General features: G+C 48.2%; 1 long non-coding RNA gene across 3 annotated transcripts in view; it reads right to left on the bottom strand.

Moving 5' to 3' along the window:
• LOC121025014 (uncharacterized) overlaps window positions 1–21,830 on the bottom strand; it is a 292,979-nt gene that overhangs the window by 14,716 nt on the left and 256,433 nt on the right. For all 3 annotated transcript variants that reach the window (XR_005787906.1, XR_005787905.1, XR_005787907.1), the window contains exons 3-4: window positions 17,613–17,743; window positions 650–720 (exon numbers count right to left, since the gene is read on the bottom strand). This is a non-coding gene — a long non-coding RNA (uncharacterized LOC121025014). The remainder of the gene's footprint in view (window positions 1–649; window positions 721–17,612; window positions 17,744–21,830) is intronic.

Below are 21,830 nucleotides of genomic sequence, written 5' to 3' on the forward strand. Positions count from 1 at the left end.
CCTTTCTTTATTCATTAGGGATATTTGCACCTAAATAGCCTCTTTGTGTCCTGAGATTTGGGTCCCCAGCCAAAGCCGGCAATGGGACTGACAGGGCCAGGGCTCAGGAGGGAGGGGAGACGCTTCTACAAAGCCCAGAGATGTGCCTGAACCCCAGAGCCTTCCTCTGCCTCAGCACCCTCTGTAACTAACCTCACAGCCGCCTCCAAGAGTTTTAAGCTCTAGGCTGAGATCCGGGGGGAGTTTCCTCTGGCCACCGAGGCCAAAAGCCAAGCATATGGAGACGGGTAGCTCTCGGATCACCTCCTGGCTTCTTGACTGGCCAGCAGAGGGGCCGCAGACAAGCCCTGTCATGGCTCAGTGGTCTGCAGAGGCCCGGACGCTAAGAAGAAAGGCAGCAAAAGCTCTACCGGGGAAAAGGCAGGCTTACGGCAGGCAGGCGCTGGTTTTACTGTGCCTGTGGCTTGTGGCCTGTGGCCCCTGGGCCCTCATCCAACTGTGCTGGGGCCCAAGAGGACTCTCTCAAGTGAACGCTTTCTGAAATGAAGGCCGAAAGAAGAAGAAACATGCCCCTCCTATGCACTGTGTTAACTGAACTTCTTTCGTGGAACATCATTTTCCTAGGGCCTGTAAAACTCCTTTAACATACCTTTGATTGGAATTTTATTCATTTTCTTGTTTCACAGCCTTCCTCTCTCACCCATGTGTTTGCTGATTTATCTGATAAGAAAACAAAAGGAGAGAAAGTTTCTCTACAGATTAGTTACATTTTCATTCAGTTTGTTTTATGAGCAGGAAAAGTTTAAATATAAATCCTCCAGATTACCTGTATTAATGAGATGTTTTACGTGAAAAAACACACAAGAAAAGAAGCTGCAGAGTTTAATATAAAACTTATCAGGCTTTGATTTTCTGCCACCAAGCTATTCAAAAAAAATAATTAAGACGCGAACAGTAAACTGAGTCTATGCGTAAATTAGAGCTATCGAAGGCAAATGTTTGCTTTTAGATTATGACGTATGTAGATTTAGCCATAAACTATCGGCTTGACATGTTAATTGAGCTCCATCCAACCTGAGCTGTACTCAGGCGCCCTTGGATGGGCCAGGGCGGAGGCGCAGGGGAGCCCAGGCAGGGGTGGTAGGGGCGGCTTCCTTCCCTCCAGTAGCTCTGAAGGCCAAGACCGAGCAGGCGGAACGCCTGGGGCCCGGAACGCACAATGCAAGGCAAACGAGACCATTAGAACTGCCAGACTCCACAGAAAACGCCCTGCCAGGAATTGAAATGCACATTGCTGGGTGCCATTAGCAAGGCAAAGAGATCTCCTGGGAGGGGGTGCTGGATTTGGGTTGCTTTTCTCCTGTTAAGTTCTGAGATGCTTGCAAGCTAGTCTTGCTCCAGGAAGAACTCAGTTATGTCTACACATGTCCTTAAACTGTCTCCCATTAGTAAGCTGCAGAGACAGCAGCCAGTGCTACCCAAAATAACAAGCAGGCCCTGGCAAATTGTTAAAATGCTTATTGATAAGCATCCCAAAACATCGCCATTATAGCAGACCAAACACAGGGGCCTCTGAGACACAAACAGCTCTCAGTGGAAAAGCCTTAATATTAGGAAGTTTCCCAGTCGGCTTCAAGAAGCTAGGGTCAGACACTTGCCAGGAGCCCTGAGCCTGAGCTCAGGCAGGAGCGCAGGAGTCCGGTATCCAACTGGCCAACCCCTGCTGACCGCCCCCAGGCTGACCCCTTGGTGGCCTCACTCCCACCTGTCAGCCCCTCTGGGATCCCAGCGGCAGGATCAGGGCGGATTCAGCTGGAATGGCCCTCCCTCAAAGAGAGGCTCATCTAGCTCCACTTTCCACACGGATCCCATGGGGCCCTTGGCCTGGCAGCTGCGCAGAAGCTGGACCCGGGTGCTCGGCACCTGCTCAGAGGTGGGGTGCAGTGCCGACCACAGATACCTTCAGGGATGGGGCAGGGGGAGAGGGGGCTAGTTCTAGGCCTGTGAATGCCACCTTCTTGCATAGAGGGAAGGAACCCTGGCTCTAGCCTTGTTCACTCGACTCTCCCAGTGGCCTCTAGCACTTTCTGCAAGGGAGGTTGGTGTCCCCATTTTCCCAGGTGTGAAACCTTTACATGATTGCTGTGACATTTTTCATGGGCTTGTACTGTCCTTTGCTTATACTGATCCCCAGCACGCACAACCCCTCCAAACTGAGGGGGTGCAGGCATGGAGACACCCACCACCCCTGGCAGCTACTATAAGGGCATCTCAGGGCCACACTTTGCAGTCTCCCACTCCAGCAGTCTCAGCGAGGTCTGTGACCACTGATTATTTCTTACTTTCAAGGCTGGAAACACACCAACTCTTTTTATCCACAGATGCATGGCTGTCCCTGGAGGGTTAAAATATAAATAGCAGTTTCCAAGCGCACTAATAAATAGATGAAGCTAGTCAAACAATCTTTCAGCTGGCCTCGCAGCCCTTCAGTGGACCCTCTGCCCACCTGCCTTGCTAATGTGCTCACCAGTTTCTCTGGGCATGCTCCCATTCTGCCGAGGCCAGACAGAGCCTGGTGAAGTGGGCTAAAAATAAAATGAACAAGAGGCAGAAAACAAGCAAAGGACACTGCCCAGAGACCAACCCTCAGCCCCAGAAGCCCACACTGGGTAGACTAGAGGGGCCTTGGACTGGCATTGCCCTGGTGGAGGCGGGGAGGACAAGCTAGGGATGAAGCTCTTTATCAGCCCCACAGTGGAAGGGGCACCCTGTCCCTGGAGCGGTACTGGGACTGAAGGGGTGGAGACAGATGGGCCCAAGGCTGGCTTGGCCTCCCATCCCTGTGCATCAATAAGGCGGCCAGCGCTGACCCAGGGTGGCCCAGGGGGCCCTCACATGCCTGAAACCTGGAGTCCTGAGCCGGCCAGTCTCTGAGAGCCTGTGGGAGGGACAGGCAGGGCCTGTCAGGTCAGCCAGGTCCCCAGCCCAAGCTGCTGACAGGTGGGGGAGGCCAGGCCCACAGGGGGCAGGGCCTGTAGCCAAGGTGACAGGCAAGTCAGGGCCAGCCCAGGGTCTCTGTGTCCTTGGCCAGAGCTCTCTTCAGGGTCTCTCCAGGCACCCACGGTCTCCAGAGAGAGGACCTAGAAGTCCCATCCAAGACCACCAGGAGCAATGGGTCTGAGGCTGGGGAAAATCTGGGAGATTTCCTCCTCAGGGATTCAGTTGGCTTGGTGTAGTGATCCCACTCACCTGCTGAAGGTGGCATCTGTCCAGCACACTGGCCCCGAGAACACAGCGCACGTCTCAGAATTAGCCACCCTGGTCCCAGGTTGGCCCTGGTGCCGACTGGTGGCGCTTTTCCAATGGGTGCCCAGGAAAACCGTGGGTGCCCTCCTTCCTCCCCTCTTTCCGTGGCCCCTCTTTCTCTCCCTCACCTCTCCCTTCCTTCCCAGGCTGTCAGAGGAACCCAGGCACGGGGCCTCAGCCCCGGGTCCCCTTCACCTCCTACCTGAATGTCTGTCTGTCCCCGACAGCCCTTGAAGAGCGGGCTGCTCCCCCCAAGTGGGAGGGAGGGCACTGCCATTTGCAGGCTGGTGGCTTCCCCAGCCTCCCCTGGTGCTGAGCCTCTCAGCAAAGGACAGCAGGCCACTCGTTGAGCCGCAGGCAGGTCCCTGCCTGGCGGAGGTGCACCCAGGGCTTCCGGGGTAACCAGTGGCTCTAGTGGCAGAACCCCGCCTGTCAGCACAGAGATGGCCCATGTCCCCAGTGTGGCAGGAATGCACAGAGGAGACAGACGCAGGCTGCAGTCTGGGGGCCCCCCTCCCCACCAAGCCCTGACCTGGTCCTCCTCAGAGAGCCAACTGGGCGGGTGCTAAGGGGCAGAGGACTAGCCTTGGAGAGTGAGACTTCCATGGGGCCAGCCTGAGGGTGCAGGCACGAGGGCAGGAAGAGGCTGGCCGGGCAAGGGGCTGTGGGCCCCACTCGCGGTGGGCGGCTGGGCCCCAGAGGACCTCACCCCTGGGACAGCGCAGGGGCCTGAAGCCCCAGACTCGGGGTTCCAGGGCTCCAGAGGGGTTTGGGTGAACCAGAAACAATGTGGAGGACCTGGTGACCAAGGTGACAGAGGAGGTTGAGGGTGTGTGAGGGGCCATCGTCCCTGGGGCTCCTGGGCCCTCCCTCTCCCTTCAGTGCCAAAGATGTATGTCCAAGCGTCTGCTAGACACGTTCACCTGGATATTCCTTAAGCTCCTCCAGTGGACTATGACCAAACCTGAACTTCATCACCACCCCTCCCCACATATATGGATACCACTGAGGAGATGCCCGCAGGGAGTCCCCCAGGCTCTGGAGCCCAGATCTGTCTTCCTAATTCCTTCCCTGGCTCCTCCCCCAGGCTCATGCATGGGCTCCTCAGTCTTAGGTTCCACAGCTGGATCTTTTGCCTCTTCCCTTGGATCTCACCTCTGGCTTCCCACCTAGCAATTGTGCCACAGCTACCAGGTTTCAAGGCTGAACCCCTCTTGGGGCTTGGCCTCCCACCTCCCTTCCCCACCCACTCTCATCATATCCCCCTGCACTGGTGGGAAGCTGCTTATGTTCACCCTTAAAAACTGAGTGGCTTCGCTGAGCCTCCTTAGGGTTGGTGTTTGGCTTGGACCATGCTACACTCACACTTTTTAGAGAGTGAAACTCAGTCAAACCGCAGAAATAAGAGATAAGAGCTTGTCTGAGGTGTGTATTTACTTTGTTTTTCGTGACTGGTTCTGGTGATTTTCTAGTAACCAGCTGTTTCACTGGTCATAGCCCTTTACCCTAAGCTGGTTCCTCCATGCAGACACAGTCTGCGTGTCAGGAAGGGTGCGAGGTGCTGCTGGCCTCTCATGAGCCTTAGTGGCATGGACCCAGAAAGGACAGGCCAGCCACCTGTGGGATCGACTTCCATGAAAACAGAGACTTGTTTATGACAAGGGTGGCCCTGTAGTCCATTGGACCACAGCCCCACCTTTCTTGTTTTGTTTCTGGGAAGCTGAGTTTGGAAAGGTCTTGGCCTTTGATTTCTTCTTGGACTACGGGACCCATCCACTTCACAATGTAAAAAGAAAAGTTTGGGAAACCAACCTCCAGACCCTTGCCTGTGAAAAGGCCGCTGTTCTGCATTCCTATAAGAGTTGCTGACATCTAGAAGCAAACAAGTCTGCTGAGAGAAAATTAGGCTGACGCAGGCCCTCTGGATTTCCATTCCATTCCTTTTTAACTGCCTCAGTGCCAGCTGAACTGCCAGCCCTGGGAGGTGAAATTGAACCCAAGGATTTCCCCAGCTATCTGGAATGAAGTTTCCAAGGCTTTAATTAGAGTCCCAGAATGTCAAGCCTGCAGGGGCCCTTGGGATCAGCTGGCCTGTCCCCATCACAGAAGTGACAGCCAGACTAGGAGGCCCAGCTTGGGGCCCACCCCTGCCTCCTTCCCTGCCAGGGCTTTTGCTGTTTCACCTTCTGCTACTGGTTTTTCCTCTGTGTTAGTCTTTTCATGCAGACACAGCAGGTGCCCAATAGGTACTCCGGAAGGGGAATCAGAGCTCCTCTGCAATTTCCCAGGGTGTGCTTGGATCCACTAGGTGTTCAGCCTTCTCAGTAAGTGGATGGCAGATTTCTTTCTTTAGACCCTGACACGGCCAGGAGAACAAGCAGCACTTGGCTTTGAATGCTCCTGGTGATCTGCTCTCAATCTTATTTGGCAACATTCTCCTGATGTCCTGCATTCCTGTATTTGAGACAACTCTGTTCCCTGAACATGCCAGACGATCTCCCACCCCCAGGCTATGGCTCCCGCTGCTCCCTCAGACCGAGATGTCATTCAGTTCTAGGTATCCACCAACACCTTTCTCTCTTACAAGGTCTATGCCCGGGATTCCCTTTTCTGTGAAGCATTTCCAAAGAGTTCTACCTCATTTCTCCCTTCTCCCCCCACAACTTACTCATTTATTCAATATTTTAATGGGCACACACTGTGTGGCAGGCAGTGTTTTAGGCACAGGGGCTACAGCAGTGAAGAAGACCAATAAAAGCCTCTGCTCTCACGGAGCTGACCTTCTAGTGGGGAAGAGAGGCAATAAACGAAAGAAGTAAATGATGTAGTATTTTAGAGGTGGAATTAACTTCTCCTTCTGCACTCCCTGGCTCTTCCTATCTCCACATTACCCTTATTTCCTTCTGCCCTGTAGTGTTGTTCCCTTGTCTATTCTTCTGTCTCTCACTAGGAGTGAGTTCCTTGATACGAGGGGCCATGGCCTGATACACTCTGCAGACCTCTTGGCATCAGGCATACAGCAAACACTCAAGAAATGCTTGTGAAATGAGTGAGTGGATGAGTGAGTGAGTGAGTGAGTAGATGAATGAATGAGTGTGTGTGTGTGTGTGTGTGTGTGTGTGTGTGAGTAAATGAAGGAGTGACCGAATGGATGACTGAATTGGTGAATGAGTGACTGAATGAGTGGATGAATGAACAAGTGAATGAGTGAGTGAATGGGTGAGTGGATGAGTGATTGTGTGGGTGGACGAATGGATAAGTCAGTAAAGGAGTGAATGAATGACAGGGATGAGTATCTAGGTTAGGATACTTGTATTGTTCTGGCTTTTCTGAAACAAGACTTCTGCACTTGAAAGCTGGATGGCTTGGGCGTAGGATTTCTCAGGCCCAGAAGCCAGCATTGGCTCTCATGCCAGGGAACAAAGGAGAGTTGGCTACAGAAACTCAAGATGACAACTTTGTGGCCTGTGCCACATTTTAGCTTGATTGGACGATGGACTCTGACTGTCTTTCAGGGGAAGACATTTCCAGGGGCCTAGCCTTACTGACTCGGCCCCTCATGCCCAGGACATGCTCTCACAGCACTTTTGGCTTCCTGGCAAGCATCAACAGTATTCGGAATGAGAGGCTCTTAGGGGCACCTGGGTGGCTCACTCAGTTAAGCATCCAACTCTTGCTTTCAGCTCAGGTTGTGATCTCACAGTTCATGGGATTGAGCCCTGGCTTGGGTCCCATGCTGACAGGGAAGGGCCTGCTTGGGATCCTCTCTTTCCCTCTCTGTCTGTCCCTCCCCTGCTCATGTGCACTCTCTCTCAAAATAAATAAATACACATTAAAAAAAAGAATGAAAAACTTTTATATTTTCATATAGAAAAAGGAAAAGTAAACACCCACAACACATTCTTTGTTAAATATGTGCTGGAAGTAGCTAGTTATTATGTTGCCAAATCCTTTGTAATTATTTGCCAAAGATTTTCATATCATTGCTAACCAAGTGAATATTATCTTAAATCTTCATTTTATTTGATGTTTAAGGGATTAAGGGAATGATTTTATGACCTAAAATGTGAATGGTGTCTTTCTAAAAATCCAACTGGTGGTGTAATTGAGTTGTGAACACTATTGTAGTCGTCTTACAATTGATACAATCTGCTGTGGGACTTGATTTTCTCAAGAGACTTGATTTATCTGCTCTTTATACACATCCAGTCTCTGTAAATATGCTTTTGGCTTTTCAGTAATACTATTAGAGGAAGGTTGCTATGCATTTAAACAGACCAGGCCAATAGAAAAAATATTTCAAGCATTTACAAAGTATTCAGTATACCTTTTATTTATTTTTTAAAATATTTTATTTTAAAGTAAGCTCTACCTCTAATGTGGGGCTCAAACTCACAACCCTGAGATCAAGAGTCACACGCTCCACTGACTGAGCCAGCCAGGCGCCCCTCAATATTAGATATATTTCATGGTGTTCCATGAACTAGCTTAAGTTAGTTTTTCCTTTAGTTTTGGTCACTATTTTTGTTGCTGCTGGGTTTTTTTTGTTTGTTTGTTTGTTTATTTATTCTTTGGGAGAGAGAGTGCAAGTGGAGGAGGGACAGAGAGCAAGGCAGACACAGAACCTGAAGCAGGCTCCAGGCTCTGAGCTGTCAGTACAGAGCCTGATGTGGGGCTCAAACTCACAAATCATGAGATCATGACCTGAGCTGAAGTTGGACACTTAACCAACTGACCCACCCAGGTGCCCCACGTTGCTGCTGTTGTTTTAATCTGGGTGACTTTTGCCATTGGAAAGGTAGTTGCTTACTTAGCAAATTGTGTGTTTTAGGACGTCCTTATGATACAACTTGGTTCAGACTGCAAAGTGAATCCATTCAACACTGCCTAGGGGGTCTGAATATGGCTCAAAGTCCCCCTTCAACCCCAAAGCCCAAAGCCACGGGTCGTGTGTTAGTGCTCAACAGCCTGGCTTGGGGGTTTTGTGCGCAGTCAGGACCACTCCAGCTCTCTCTGGAATACCAACTGAACTTTCAGGACTGCGTAGCAGAAAAACACACTCCCCCAACTACTTTATGGGTCTCTTTCATCAAACCAGAATCATCTCTCAGTTTCTGGGCTAGAAAGCTTAGCATCATCTTTCAGTCTCCAACTCCCTTCTTCTTCCCCTGACTCATAACCAAGCGCCATCATTTTAACTTCCTCTTCTAAATGTCTCTTGGACGCATCCCTCCCTTTCTGTTTCCACTGCAACCTCCTTCATCCAGGCCACTATGATTCTGTGATCTCAGCCTTGAACACTCCAATAATCCCATGCATTCTTTCTTTAGCCCCATGCTCCCCTATTGAGCCCTGACTTGACTGCCCATTCACCCTCCTAAGAATCAATCTCTTCCATTCCCTGACATGCTAGGGAACCCCTTTGCCCCCTATGCCAACTCCAAGCCTTTCCAATTGATTTTCAAGATCTTTACCTATAGTTCCTTAACTAATGTAGCTATACCCAACCTTTAGCCTTCTAATCCTTAATGAGCATAGCCTGGGTAAGTAGCTGTTGACATCTTTATGCTGTGGTCTTAGTATAAAGCTGGACAGAGAGGCTGATGGAATAGAATCGTGAACCTGGAGACAGCCCCATGCACAGATAAAGTCTGATTTATGATAGGGGAGACAGTGCACAGGAGTGGGGAGGGAATAGCCTTCTCAATCAATTGTGCAGGGACAATTGGGTATCCATAAGGATAAAAAATGAAATAGGGTGCCTACTTCACATCCCACACAAAAATCAAGACCAGGTGGGTTAAGGACTTAAATGTGAAAGGTAAAACTATAAAGCTTTCAGAAGATCATAAAGGAGAATATTTTCATGACTTAAGGGCAGGGAGAGATTTCTTAAACACGGCATGAGAAACATGAAGCATAAGGAAAAGGTGGACAAGCTGGACTACATTAGAATGAGGGGAGAAAAGTCAAAGTCGTACACACAGAAACAGAGTAGAAATGTGGTTGCCAGGGGAATGAGGGCTGGGGGAAAATGAGGACAGGTTAGTAAAAGGGTACAAACTTTCAGTTTTAAGATGAGTAAGGTCTACAGATCTCATGTAAAACATGGTGACTATAGTTGATAACACCAGATTGTATAACTGAAATTTGCTAGGAGAATATAAATTCAGTGTTCTCATTAGAAAAAAAGAAGGTAAATAAGTGAGGTGATGGATATGTTTTTAACTCAGTTGTGGCAATCCTCTTATAATGTCTACGTATATCAAATCACCACATTGTACATTTCAAATATATTACAGTTTTTTATTTGTCAATTATACCTCAATAAAACTGGGAGGAAAAAGTATCCCCATCAGACTGGGAGTTCCATGGGCAGTGAGGCCAAGTGGAATTCCAGGTGCTAGCACAGGCCACGTCTCAGGGTAGCCCCTCAGGTTGATGGAATTAGGAGGCCTCTCTCAAGAAGTGCTGTCCTTGACCTGCTTTAGAGGAGATGTCTGTTGATTCCAGAGCTACTGTGTCATCCAAGCACAATGCTGTGCTTTAAGGGGCTTCCATCTGAGGCTCAGGGTGGGGTGTATGTAGTTCTAGGACACTACCTCTGGGGACACTGCTGGGAATGTAGCTTGGCGCTGGCTGGCCACAGGGTAGCTGCTACCCACAACTGTGGTCACCTACCTCTTTGGGCCACCTGTGGGCATATTTTGGCTGGCCTTCACCTTCATCGTCAGCACTGTTTACTTTTTGCCCCTCAATCTACTTTCCCTTTAGCGTCTTCTAGCTTATTTTACTATTAAGAAAATGTTTTCTACTTTTTAATTTTTTCCTTCTCTTTTATTTATTTTTTAAAAGCTCTATGCAGGGTTTGAACTCATGATCCCTAGATCAAGAGTCACACACTCTACCAATGGAGCCAGCCAGGCATCCCTGTACTTTTTTATTTTTAACTTGTTTTGACAAAGGATGGGCAATGTCAGCATGAGGGAAGCAACTTTGAGGAGAATTTCTTGTCTAGATAAGGGAGACAGGGGGCCCTTGGTGGAACCCCCGTTTTGACCCCAGGGCACTCCTTGACCACCAAGTTATTCTGCTGGGTTCTATTTCAAGCTGCCTGCCTTGGACAATTGTCTGTTGGCAGCCCAAGGAAATTGCTAGATAGTGCTAACACCTACTGATTATGGCTGCCCAACAAGGGTTTCACTAGGGGGCACATTAATGATGATCAACTCCAGTAATGTGGGGAAGGCAGTGAATTGGGAGGCCAGCCCCAAAAGGGCTTCCTAGGGTTGCCCTGTACCTGAAATCCCTGGGAGGGTGATCCCTAAGAAGATTATAAGAATTCCTTAGACAGAAACCAGGTCCCAGGAACACCCTTAACTGTGTAGTCAAGACCCATTCAGGCATGGATTCCCAAAAGAACTCCCACCTCTTCTGAGGCCATGGTGCCTGTGACTGGCATTCTTCAGGTAGTGCTAATAAGCACCTTGTGAGTCATGTAAGTGCCTCCTCCTTCCATATAGCAGGTTGAGGAAAGGACCACCTCCTGCAGTCCCCAAAGGTCCCTACAGTCCCTACAAGCCCTTCATGACACACATTCTTAGCAGAAAATTCCTCACTCCATATGTCTGTCCAATTGTAACCTGGAAGGCTGACTTACTTGCCCAGCATCCCACATGACCACACATCATCACCAAAAGTAGAGACTAGGGACTTGAACTCAGATCCCTACCTTTTGTGAAACTGAGTGCTGTTGGCCTGTTCACTCATAGATGTTTTGTTCTGGCATGTTCTCTCATCTGAATTGAGGTCAAGTTTAAAAGAGATGACTATGATGGTAATATGGAATGGGATGGAGAAGGCACAAGAGATGGGCTACATTAATAAGTACTAGTCTCAGTAACATTTGTTTGTCATGGAAAGAAAGGCACCATCCTTTCTCTAAACTCCAAGGAGACACTGTTCCAGGAAGGGTTGCCATTTTGTGAAGTATCCCACTCCCCTGTTGATGATCTCTTGTGAGGCCCTGCTACCAGGGTCCCATACCAAGCTGCAAGACACTCCTATTGTTTTGACAATCTCTATCTTCCATAGCACAATATATGGAATGCTCATATTTGGCCAAATTGTGGATGCCACTCAACCTAGTTTGCGTTATTCTGGCAGGTTTTTCCCTTTCGAAATGGAAGTTGTCAGAAGGTTATAAGAACAGACAGGCTCGTGGTTGGGGTATAAAAACCTGGAACTTTTATGTTCCCATCTGGAAAAGGATGAACAGTGTTGGGAGGGGGTTGTCCCTCCTGAGAGCCTGGGCTGAACTTCCATCCCAGCTGAGAAAAGGACGCTGGGAGGAAATCAGGACCACTTTCCTTTTGAGTGAGGGGCAGAGAGACATTCTTCCTGCTGGGGGCTGAGTTCAGGAAAGGGGGATAAGTGGGTAGGTTAACTCACAAACTCCAAGTCAGTTACTGAGGGGCTTAGCTTAAGGATTTCCAAACAGTGCACAGAGCTTTCCAGACACACAGTGGCAGAGCATGGAGGTATTTCATAGGCCTGAGGCCCTCTGGGATCACCAGGTGGTAGAAGAAGGGAGGAGGAGTTAAGTGGCTGGGGCTGTGAATCCCAGGTGCAACCACTTTGTACAAAGCAGCATGAATTACAGCTCTGTTGAGAGACCTGTGGCCTCTGGGCCCAATGTGTCTTGCTTCTCAGAGCCCAAGTCAAGGTTGTTGCCCCTTTTCCTGCTACCACCCCAGTCCACTGTGTCATGAGGAGGTGTGGGCAGTTTGGGCAGTATCAGAACCAGACCTTTGGCATGGCCTTTGCCCAGGTAGCAGTGTGGTTTCTATAAGGGGCTCCCTGGGAATCAGATATCAACATACGGTAATGGATCTGGAGAGGAAGAGAATGGCAAACTCTGCATAGTGATAAATGGACAGACGTGTGTAAACTAATAAGAGTTCCTTTGGGGATTCCCAGAAATACTCAAGGGGTATATTAGTCAATTTGGGCTGCTATAACAAAATCTCACAGAGTGGGTGGCTTAAATAATAAACATTTCTCAATTCTAGAGCTGGGAAATCCAAGAACAAGGTGTTCGGAGATTTGGTTCCTGTTGAGAGCCCTTTTCCTGGTTTGCAGATAGCTGCCATCTTGCTATGTCCTTACATGGTGGAGAGAGAGAGAGGGGGAGGGAGTGTTCTGGTCCCTTCCTCTTCCTATAAGGGCACTACTTTCAACACAGAGTTCAATCCCCGTGACCTCATCTAAACCCAATTATGTCCCAAAAGCTCCACCTCTAAATATCTTCACATTGGGAGGTAGGGCTTAAACATATGATTTTGAAGGACACCAACATTCAGTCCCTAACAGGGGGTGAGGCAGGAGACTATGTGAACAGGTAGGAGCAAGAATAGGGCCTCTGGCTTAGTAATGTTCTTGGGACCCTATATCTAAAGGCAGGTGAGGCCCTGAACCCACAGATTACAAGGTGATGTGAAGTCAGTGAGGAGGAAGTGAATACACAGCCTGCTCAGGATGATGGAGTTTTCTAGATTTTTAACTCCTGCTGTTTCTTGCACTAATCGGTTATAAACAGTGGCTTTGCTTTGTGCCAGTCGAGTGAAACCAGCACCTCGGTGCCCAGAACCCCTTTTGGTACAGCTGTTGGCCAGTGGGGGCCACATGAGAATCAAGTGACTTTTGGAAAATGTAAGTGAAGCAGAAGCCAGTGCTGTGGCAGCTTGTGCACAGTGTCCTTGATCTGGTGGCTACTCTGGTTGACATGGGGTGGGTACTAGCCCCGCAGCTGCCTCAGCCCCGGCCAGCTTTCCTCCTTCAGCAGGGCCAAGTGTGACTGCAGCTCTTGGTGAGGGATGCCAGCTTCCCTTACAGGTCACCCATGGTATCCAGGTTGGAGGTGGTCAGGGACAGATGGGACTACCAGTTTGTCTTTGTTCTTGCTCATGCCCATTTTCCCTCCTGTCGGTCTGGGTGATTTAAAGCTGAACACCTGATGCTTAGAGCCCTCTACCAGCGCCCCCCCCCCCCCGCACCCCCGCCCTGCCCAGGGCAGCGGGTCCCATCCTATGAAAACCCTGTCATTGTATAGCATCTTGACCATGCTTCTTCAACTGAACCCTGACTGGTGCATAGACACCCCAAAAGAAAGAGTGTTTAGAGGTCACAAGAGTGGATGGTGGGCAGGCAGAAATATACAAAAACACAGCATCCCCTAAGGAATAAAATTGCTTTGTATTTGTCACCGCAACCCAAAGGTGCATGCAGTTTTTTTTTTTTTGTGACTTTCTTCTTCAGCTTTATGGACGTTTAATTGACAAATACTTGTTTATATATTTAAGGTGCCTAACTTGATGTTTTCCTACATGTATATGCTATAAAATGATCACCAATACTGTACTGTATACTTGAATGTACTTTACAAAGCCCAACTCTCAGTAAAAATAGCTTTTGTTCTTCTAAGGTGTGCTTGGGATTGTTTAGAGGATCTTGAGCTTACATGGTCGTGTGAATGGAGTCCTGGGTGGCAATTGCCACAGCCCAGCAGCCAGCTTGGAGTGTGTGGGTTCAGGTCAGGAGATCACATGTTGAATTCTAATCCTTCTCTGTTCTTTATCATTATAAGATCTTAACATGTGTCCTGTCCCTAATTTTAGGCCTCAATTTTCCCACATGCACAATGGCTTGTTTGGATACATTGGTGACTTTCAAACACTTTTTACTTTATTTTTTAATTTTTTATCTTAAAAAAACTTTTGATAAGCTCTACACCCAACATGGGGCTCAAACTCATGACCTGGAGATCAAGAGTCACATGCTCTACCAACTGACCCAGCCAGGCATCCCTCAAACATTTTGATAGTAAGAAATATGTTTTGCATCAAGACCCAATACAAGTATACATACAAATCACTATAAAGCGTAACAAAAGTTTCACGAACTAATACTTAGCATTACTACTTAAGATGCTGCTATAGACTGAATGTGTGCTTCTAAAATTCATATATTGAAATCTAACTCCCAAAGTGATGGTATTAAGAGGTGGGGCCTTTGGGAAGCGATGAATTCATGAGGGTGGAGCCCTCAAGAATGGGATTGGTGTCCTTATAATAGGGACCCCTGAAACCTCCCTTGCCTCTTCCTTCCTGTGAGGACACAGCAAAAAGATAGCTGTCTATGAATCAGGAAGTGGGCTCTCACCAGACACCAAATCTGTTGGTGCCTTGATCTTGGACTTCCCAGCCTCTAGAACTAGGAGGAGGAAATTGTTGTTTAAGCTGCTCTGTCTATGGTATTCTGTCACAGCAGCATGAATGGACTATGAAAGTGGTAGTGAGAAGTGGGGCGCTGCTGTAACAAAGCTCTAAACATATGGGAGCAGCTTGGGAACAGATAATGGGTGGAGGTTGGAGCCTCCATTGTCGTGAGTGGGAAAGATGGGCGCTGGAGAGAAGGCCTCAGATTTCTGGATTCAAAAGGCCATTCTGATGAGATCTCACATGAAAATGAGGACATGTTATTGGCAATTGCATTCAAGTATTATAGTACAGTATTGCTGATCATTTTACAGTGTATATATGTATCAAAACATCAAGTTATGCACCTTAAATATAATGGAAGCTGATCCTTGTTATAAAGTGGCAAAGAACTTGGCTGAATTGTATTCATGTTCTAGTGTTTTGTATAAGGTCGAACTTGTAAGTAATGAAATAGGATATTTACTGAGGAGATTTCTAGCAAAGTGTTGAAGGTGAGACTTGGCTCCTCCTGATGGCTTATAGAGGAATGTGAGAAGGGAGAAGGGACACAAAGATGGAATTGTTCAGCAAAAATGAAGCAGAACTCAAAGACTAGGCAAATTCTCAGCCCACCCAAATTGGAAAAAATGAGAACCCTAAGAGTATGGCTAAGCAACCCTTTGATATGGAGATTAGCAGGGATGTAACCTACAGACCATAATCAACAAAGGCTAGGTAGGCATAGAGATGGGGTGTCACCAGCAGAAACACAGCCAGCTGGGACTAAAGGAGACAGAGAAAGGGAGGTCAAAGTGAAGGAAGAATGTTGGACTTCTTAGACCCTTCAGGACTGAACCATAATGCTGTTCATCTGCAAACATGCAGTGTTCTTCCCACAGGTTCACGGTGCACACACCAGGCAATGGCTGTCTCTACCTGGGTTTCAAAGGACAGGGAGGCCATGAGGAGCCATGGCTTGGGGATCCAGCCCTGGAGAGCCTGAGAGCACCAGCGGAGAGCTACCTTGGGGACAGGGTCCAGGCAGAGAGCTGCTGTGGGCCATCTCAAGGAGCCAGAGGGTACTGTTGCCAGCCCAGTGGGCCTAAAAGAGCATCAAGCCAAAGGGGATTATTCTAGAGCCTTAAGGTTTAATGTTTGCCCTCTTGGGTTGAGATTTACATGGGGCCCATTTACCCCTTCCTTCTTTCCCATTTCTCCCTTTTGGAAGGGGACTGTCTATCCTATGCCTGTCCCACTACTATGACTTGTTTGCTTTTGCAGTTCGCAGCTGGAGAGGAATCGGCTTCTGGATGAACCAGACCTTGGGTCTTGCTCATAGGTGATCTAGATGAGGTGTAGATGAGCCTTTGGCCTTAGACTTTAGAGCTGATGCCAGAACCAGTTAAAACCTTTGGGGCTGTTGGGTGGAAAGAATGTATTTTCATATAAGAAGGACATGAATTTGGGGAGCCACGGGCAGAATGCTATAGACTGAATGGGCCCCCCCCCCCCCAGAATTCATATGTTGAAATCCTAACCTGGCCTTTGGGAGGTGATGAGGTCATGAGGTGAAGCCCTCATGAATGGGATTTGTACCCTCATAAAAGAGACCCAGAGAGTGGCCTCGACCTTTCTGCTTTGTGAGGACACAGTGAGAAAACGGCCATCTGTGAACCTTAGCAGACAGCAAATCTGTCAGTGCCTTGATCTTAGACTTCCCAGCTTCCAGAACTGTGAGACATAAATGTTTGTTGTTTAAGCCCCCCTCCCCCCCCAGGGTATAGTATTTTTGTTATAACAGCTCAAATGGACTAAGACAATGTACTTGAATATTATTTTTTTCTTTTTATTCTGTTTCATGTTTCCAAATATGCTGCTTGAGACTCGCAAACTTGATTTTAGGACAACCACATGTAGTTCACAAGTTGCAATTTGAACAACTAACTCTAGATGCTTCTAGTGCATTCAGCCAGCTCCCAAGCTCCAGGACACCATGGAGATTTTAGAGGCTTGTGCTAGTAGCCTACCTCCATGTGGCTTCCTCTGAGTGTGGATGCCTAGAGGGGGCTGTGTTTTCCCTTCTGTTGGAAAGGCAAAGACATTCATTCCTGCACCCCACCCCTGCAGAGGGAAGAGCCCAAGACCCTAAGGATTGGGCCCTGTGGCTGGTCCTATCTGCCGCTGTGCCTGGGACTACATAGCCCAGGAAACCAGGACTCCCCAGGGAAGGCATTGACAGTACTCACTTTTGGCCATTGCTTACAACTGCTGTGACAAAGTAGGCACTGGCAGCAAGAGGCCATGAGCTGGGCTAAGGAACTCTGGGGACAGAACATCACTTTGACCTAGGTAAAAGGCCAGCCACTGGACTGGGGAGTTCGAGGTCCTTCTAGCTGAGAACGTGACTTGGGCCTTCCTGATTGGGGAGGCAGGAGGAAAATTACAGAGAATTCAAGTACTTAAATAAGCCAGCAAGGTTTGACCTCTACCAATGTGGCATGGGTGCCGTCCGTGATGGTCAGTTTATGTGTTACCTTGGCCAGACCATGATCCCCAGTTATTTGGTCAAACACTAATCTGAGTTTTGGTATGTAGTTGTGGGGAATATGTACAACTGGTTGACTTTAAGTAAAGAAGATTACTAACCCTTGATAATGTGGGTGGGTATCATCCAATCAGTGGAAGGCCTTCTGAGGAGGCTTCCCAAAGAATTCTGCCTCCAGACTACATCATCAACCCTTGACGGAGTCTCTAGCCTTGTGGCCTGCCCTCTAGATTTGGGACTTGCCAGTACCCACAATTTTGTGAACCAGTTCCTTAAAATCCATCCATCCATCCATCCATCCATGCAACCACTCGCCACCCATCCACCTATCCATCTATCTATGTCTGTCTATCTCATCTCTTGGCTCTGCTTCTCTGAAGAACCTGGATAAGCTGAGTGATTACTCTGTGCTCACTCCCAGGACACTGATCAACTATAGCCTCACAGCTTTATGGAGGTTTTGGCAATGATGTTTCTGACCAGAATTAATGGTTAACATTTACCTGCACTGTTCCGACAGTGTAGCTCTCTTCCTGGTGGCCTGGAGGCAGCTGGAGAAGATGGCAGATGAGGCTTGGGGGCAGGGTGAGGGGCTCTCCTCTCAGCAGTAGGGGCTCCTCCACCTGATATCTCCCTGGCAGAAAGGGGACCCGAAATGGCAATAAGGGACATCAGAAAGTTCAGGACTGGGTGACATCAAACAAGTCACCTCTTATTTCCAAACCTCAGCCTCTTTGTGTGGAAAGCAGGGAAATACCCGCCATCCTGTCTACCTGCGGGGTTGGTGGTAGTGATCAGAATCAGAAATGAGATGACTAGAGGGAAAGTGCCCTCCTGCAGGGGGCTCAGGGCTGCACTGACCCCTCTGGCCATGGACACTTCCGCCTTGTGGGCCTCTTCCTCAGTAGCAGAATAAATAACAATTATAGTTTACGACTGTGTTGGTATAAAGATGATTATGTTGGGGTGCCTGGCTGGCCCAGTGGGTTGAGCATCCAACTCTTGATTTTGGGTCAGGTCACAATCTCATGGTTCATGAGTTCGAGCTGGTGTTCAGCTCTGCGCTGACAGCACAGAGCCTGCTTAGGATTCCTTCTCTCCTTCTCTCTCTGACCCTCCCTCTCTCTATCAAAATAAATGAATAAGCAGGGGTGCCTGGGTGGCTCACTCGGTTGAGCGTCTGACTTTGGCTCAGGTCATGATCTCATGGTTCATGTGTTCAAGCCCCACATTGGGCTTTGTGCTCTCAGTGCAGAGCCTGCTTTGGATCCTCTGTCTCTCTCTCTCTCTCTCTGCCCCTCCCTCACACGTGTTCTCTCTCTCTCAAAAATAAATAAACATAAATAAATAAATAATAAATAAACATAAATAAATATTTAAAAAGATGAGTATGTTAGTTCATATTAATGTATATTAATTCACATTAATAGTACATATTAAAATATTTTCTTCCTCCTAAAAGTTCATTGTTTCCCTTCTGATTTGAAAAGGAATTAAAATATTTTCATGAGCCCCAGAAAGTATCATGGCCCTAGTACCTATTGCTTCTAATGGAGACGTAGGCCCTGAGACCCCTGCCAGTCCTAGGAGGGGCTTGGAGAATGTCCAGGCCATGGAGGAGTAGCCTTCTCCCCAGGAAGAGCTGAGTCAGGACAAAGAATAGGGTGGACAGCTGCTTTTCATCTTTGTCATTAAAAAAGTCTATTGAGTCCTGTGGAAAAAGACAGTCTTACAATTTAGATCATCAATTACATGGGAAAAAGCAAGGTCCCTGAGAAAAATGAGCAGTGCTTTTTTAAAAATTATTTAAAGTCATTGTAATTGTCACTGACTCTATCAAGCACTTATTGTTTTAAAGTTTATTTATTTACTTTGAGAGAGAGAGAGAGCACAAGTGGGGACGGGGAAAGAGAGATGGAGAGAGAATCCAAGCAGGTTCTGCACCACAGTGCAGAGACTTGATGCAGGACTTGAACTAACCAACTGTGAGATCATGACCTGAGCTGAAGTTGGATGCTTAAACGACTGACCCATCCAGGAGCCCCAAGCACTTTTTTTTTTTAAGTTTATATATTTATTTTGAAAGAGAGAGGGAGAGAGTGCATGCACGAGCAGGGGAGGGGCACAGAGAGAGGGAGGGAGAAAGAATCCCAAGCAGGCTCCATGCTCTGTGCAGACCCTGACATGGAACTTGATGTCACAACTGTGAGATCATGACCTGAGCTGAAATCAAGAGTTGGACAGACTGAGCCACCAAGGTGCCCCTCAAGCAATTATTATAAGCCACACATGAGGCTAAGCATCACATGACCCCCATTTTAGGGACTGGAAGTTTGGGGCACCAGGCTGGTGAGGGGTGGGGGAGGGTCAGACAGTGAAGGGCATAAAGGGAAAGGGACCAGTTGGGGAAAGAGACTGGGAAAGAGACCCTCAGGGTTTCCCCATGTTCTCAAGATTTGCCCTTGGGAGCCACTTTTTCTGATGGTTTAATAAACTTGGAACAGCACAGAACCCAATGCAAAAGTTAACATTTTCATTAATGCTTTCAGGAAAAGAGCCGGCACTTGCCTCTGGTTTTCCTCTCTCAGTGGCTTCCCAGACCAACAACAGAGGCCATCAAATAAGAACATATTTTATATGTTTCCTGCTCTTGAACTGAATTAGGATGACCCATGTGGGGAAGTCTTCCCAAAGGGAGTGAGCCAGGGCCGGTGGGCCCAGTGGTGCAGTGGGACTCGAAGCAAGACAGGACTGCTGTTATCAGCTGCATGTTATGTACAAGGACACAGCAGTTCCAAGGGGCGAAATTGAGATAAGGAGCCGGGCAGTGTGACTCCAGACAGTCCTGACTTGCTCACTTAACTGGATGTCCGTGAGCAGGTTACTTCATTCCCTCGGAGCTCCCTTTTCCCTGCATGGCACTGGCTGCACACCTACTGTGTACCGGGGCCTCCACATACTGTCTCATTGAAGCTGAGCAGCCTTCAGATGTGCTGGAAGGCAGAGAGGCACAGATACCCAAGTGCTCAGGACTGGCAGGCTTCCTGCCAGTCCTACAGTCTAGCCCATCTGCTGCTTTGGACCCTCAACTGGCCCTCCCATCATTCTGCCCCTGCTTTTAAAAACTGTACTTAATATGGGTGTGTGTGATGAAATCTGTCAATCACCATTTTAAAGTGTATGATTCAGTGGCATGAATTATATTAATGAAGTTACACTACAATCCAATTCCAGAACATTTTCATCACCCTACCCCCCAAAAAACCCAGGTCATTAACCAGTCATTCCATTCTTCCCCTCCCCCCAGCCACTGGCACCCACTGATCAGCTTTCTGTCTCTATGGATTGGCCTATTGTGGACACTACACATGAATGGAATCACATAGCATGTGGTCTTTTGTGACTGGCTTCTTCCACTTAGCACAATGTTTTCAGAGTTCGTCCACGTTGTAGCGTAGATCTGCACTTCATTCTCTTTTATGGCTGAATAATAGTCCATTATGGACGGACCGCATTTTACATTTTATTCATCCACTCACCAGTTGACGAACATTAGGGTTGTTTCCACTTTCAGCTATTATGAATAATGATGCTATAGACATTCGTTCTCTGAACACCAATTCTCTTGGGTATGTATGTACCCAGGAGTGGAAATGCTGGGTCATGTGGTAACTGTCTGTTTAACCTTTTGAAGAATGACCAAAATGTTTTCCGCAGACGTTGCACCATTTTACATTCCCACAAGCAATACACAGGGGTTCCAATTTCTCCACATCCTCACCAACACTTGTTATTTTCTGGCATTTTGTTTGTTTGTTTTTTTTTAAAATCTTAGTGGTATAAGGTGATATCTCATTTTGATTTTGATTTGTAGTTGTCCAATTGCAAGTGATGTTGAGCATCTTTTCATATGTTTGTTGCCCTTTTCATTGTTCTTAAGATAGAATAAAACACCCAAACCAGAGCCTCAAAGGCCCTGCCCCTGCCCTCTTACAGCTTCCCCATGCCCTACCACATTTCCCTCCGGTCATCCATCTCCAGTCTGGGCGCCAGCCCCATAGGCCTCCCTCTTCCTCATGTGCCTCAGAGCCTATACATACACAGTCTCCTCTGCCTGCAACTGCCCTCTTCCTCTGGTTCCCCATCCCTGCGGGGTGCCTCCTTATCCTCTGTCTGCCCCGCCCACCAGACTAGGCTGACCCCTGTCTACATGCACGGAGTGTCACCATGCACTGCCCCTCACTACACCTCATCTGAGGGATGGTCTTCCTGCTCCTTGTGGTTTCCTGATGGTACATTCACTGCCATGGCTCCAGCTCCTAGCTGAGCACTAGACAAACACTATGGGTCCAAAGCAGTGGACAGAAGGCTGGACTGGAGGATTGAAGGATGTGCAGATTTCCTGCCAAAGATGGGCACTGCTGCCCCAGGAGCACAGACATTTCTATCTTAGACTGTTTTTGCCCTCAGCACCCAGTCCTAGGCTGGCAGCACAGACGAGGCATCCCCAAACATCTCCCATTGACATCTCTGGAGTTGCCCATCGTCAGCTGTGGTCTGTTATGACTCATGCCCTTGAGGCACATGTCTGTTGTCAGCAAGTGACTCATGGACGTAGCTCTTCAGCCTTGGCAGCCAACTAGGCCTGATGACATAGGGGAGAGGGCCCCACAGTGGGAGGCAAGAGCCAGAGTTCCAGTCCCAGTCTGCAATGACTCGAT

This window comes from Herpailurus yagouaroundi, unplaced genomic scaffold (assembly GCF_014898765.1).
Source record: "Herpailurus yagouaroundi ecotype Mexico unplaced genomic scaffold, PumYag 67440, whole genome shotgun sequence".
Classification (NCBI taxonomy): Eukaryota; Metazoa; Chordata; class Mammalia; order Carnivora; family Felidae; genus Herpailurus; species Herpailurus yagouaroundi.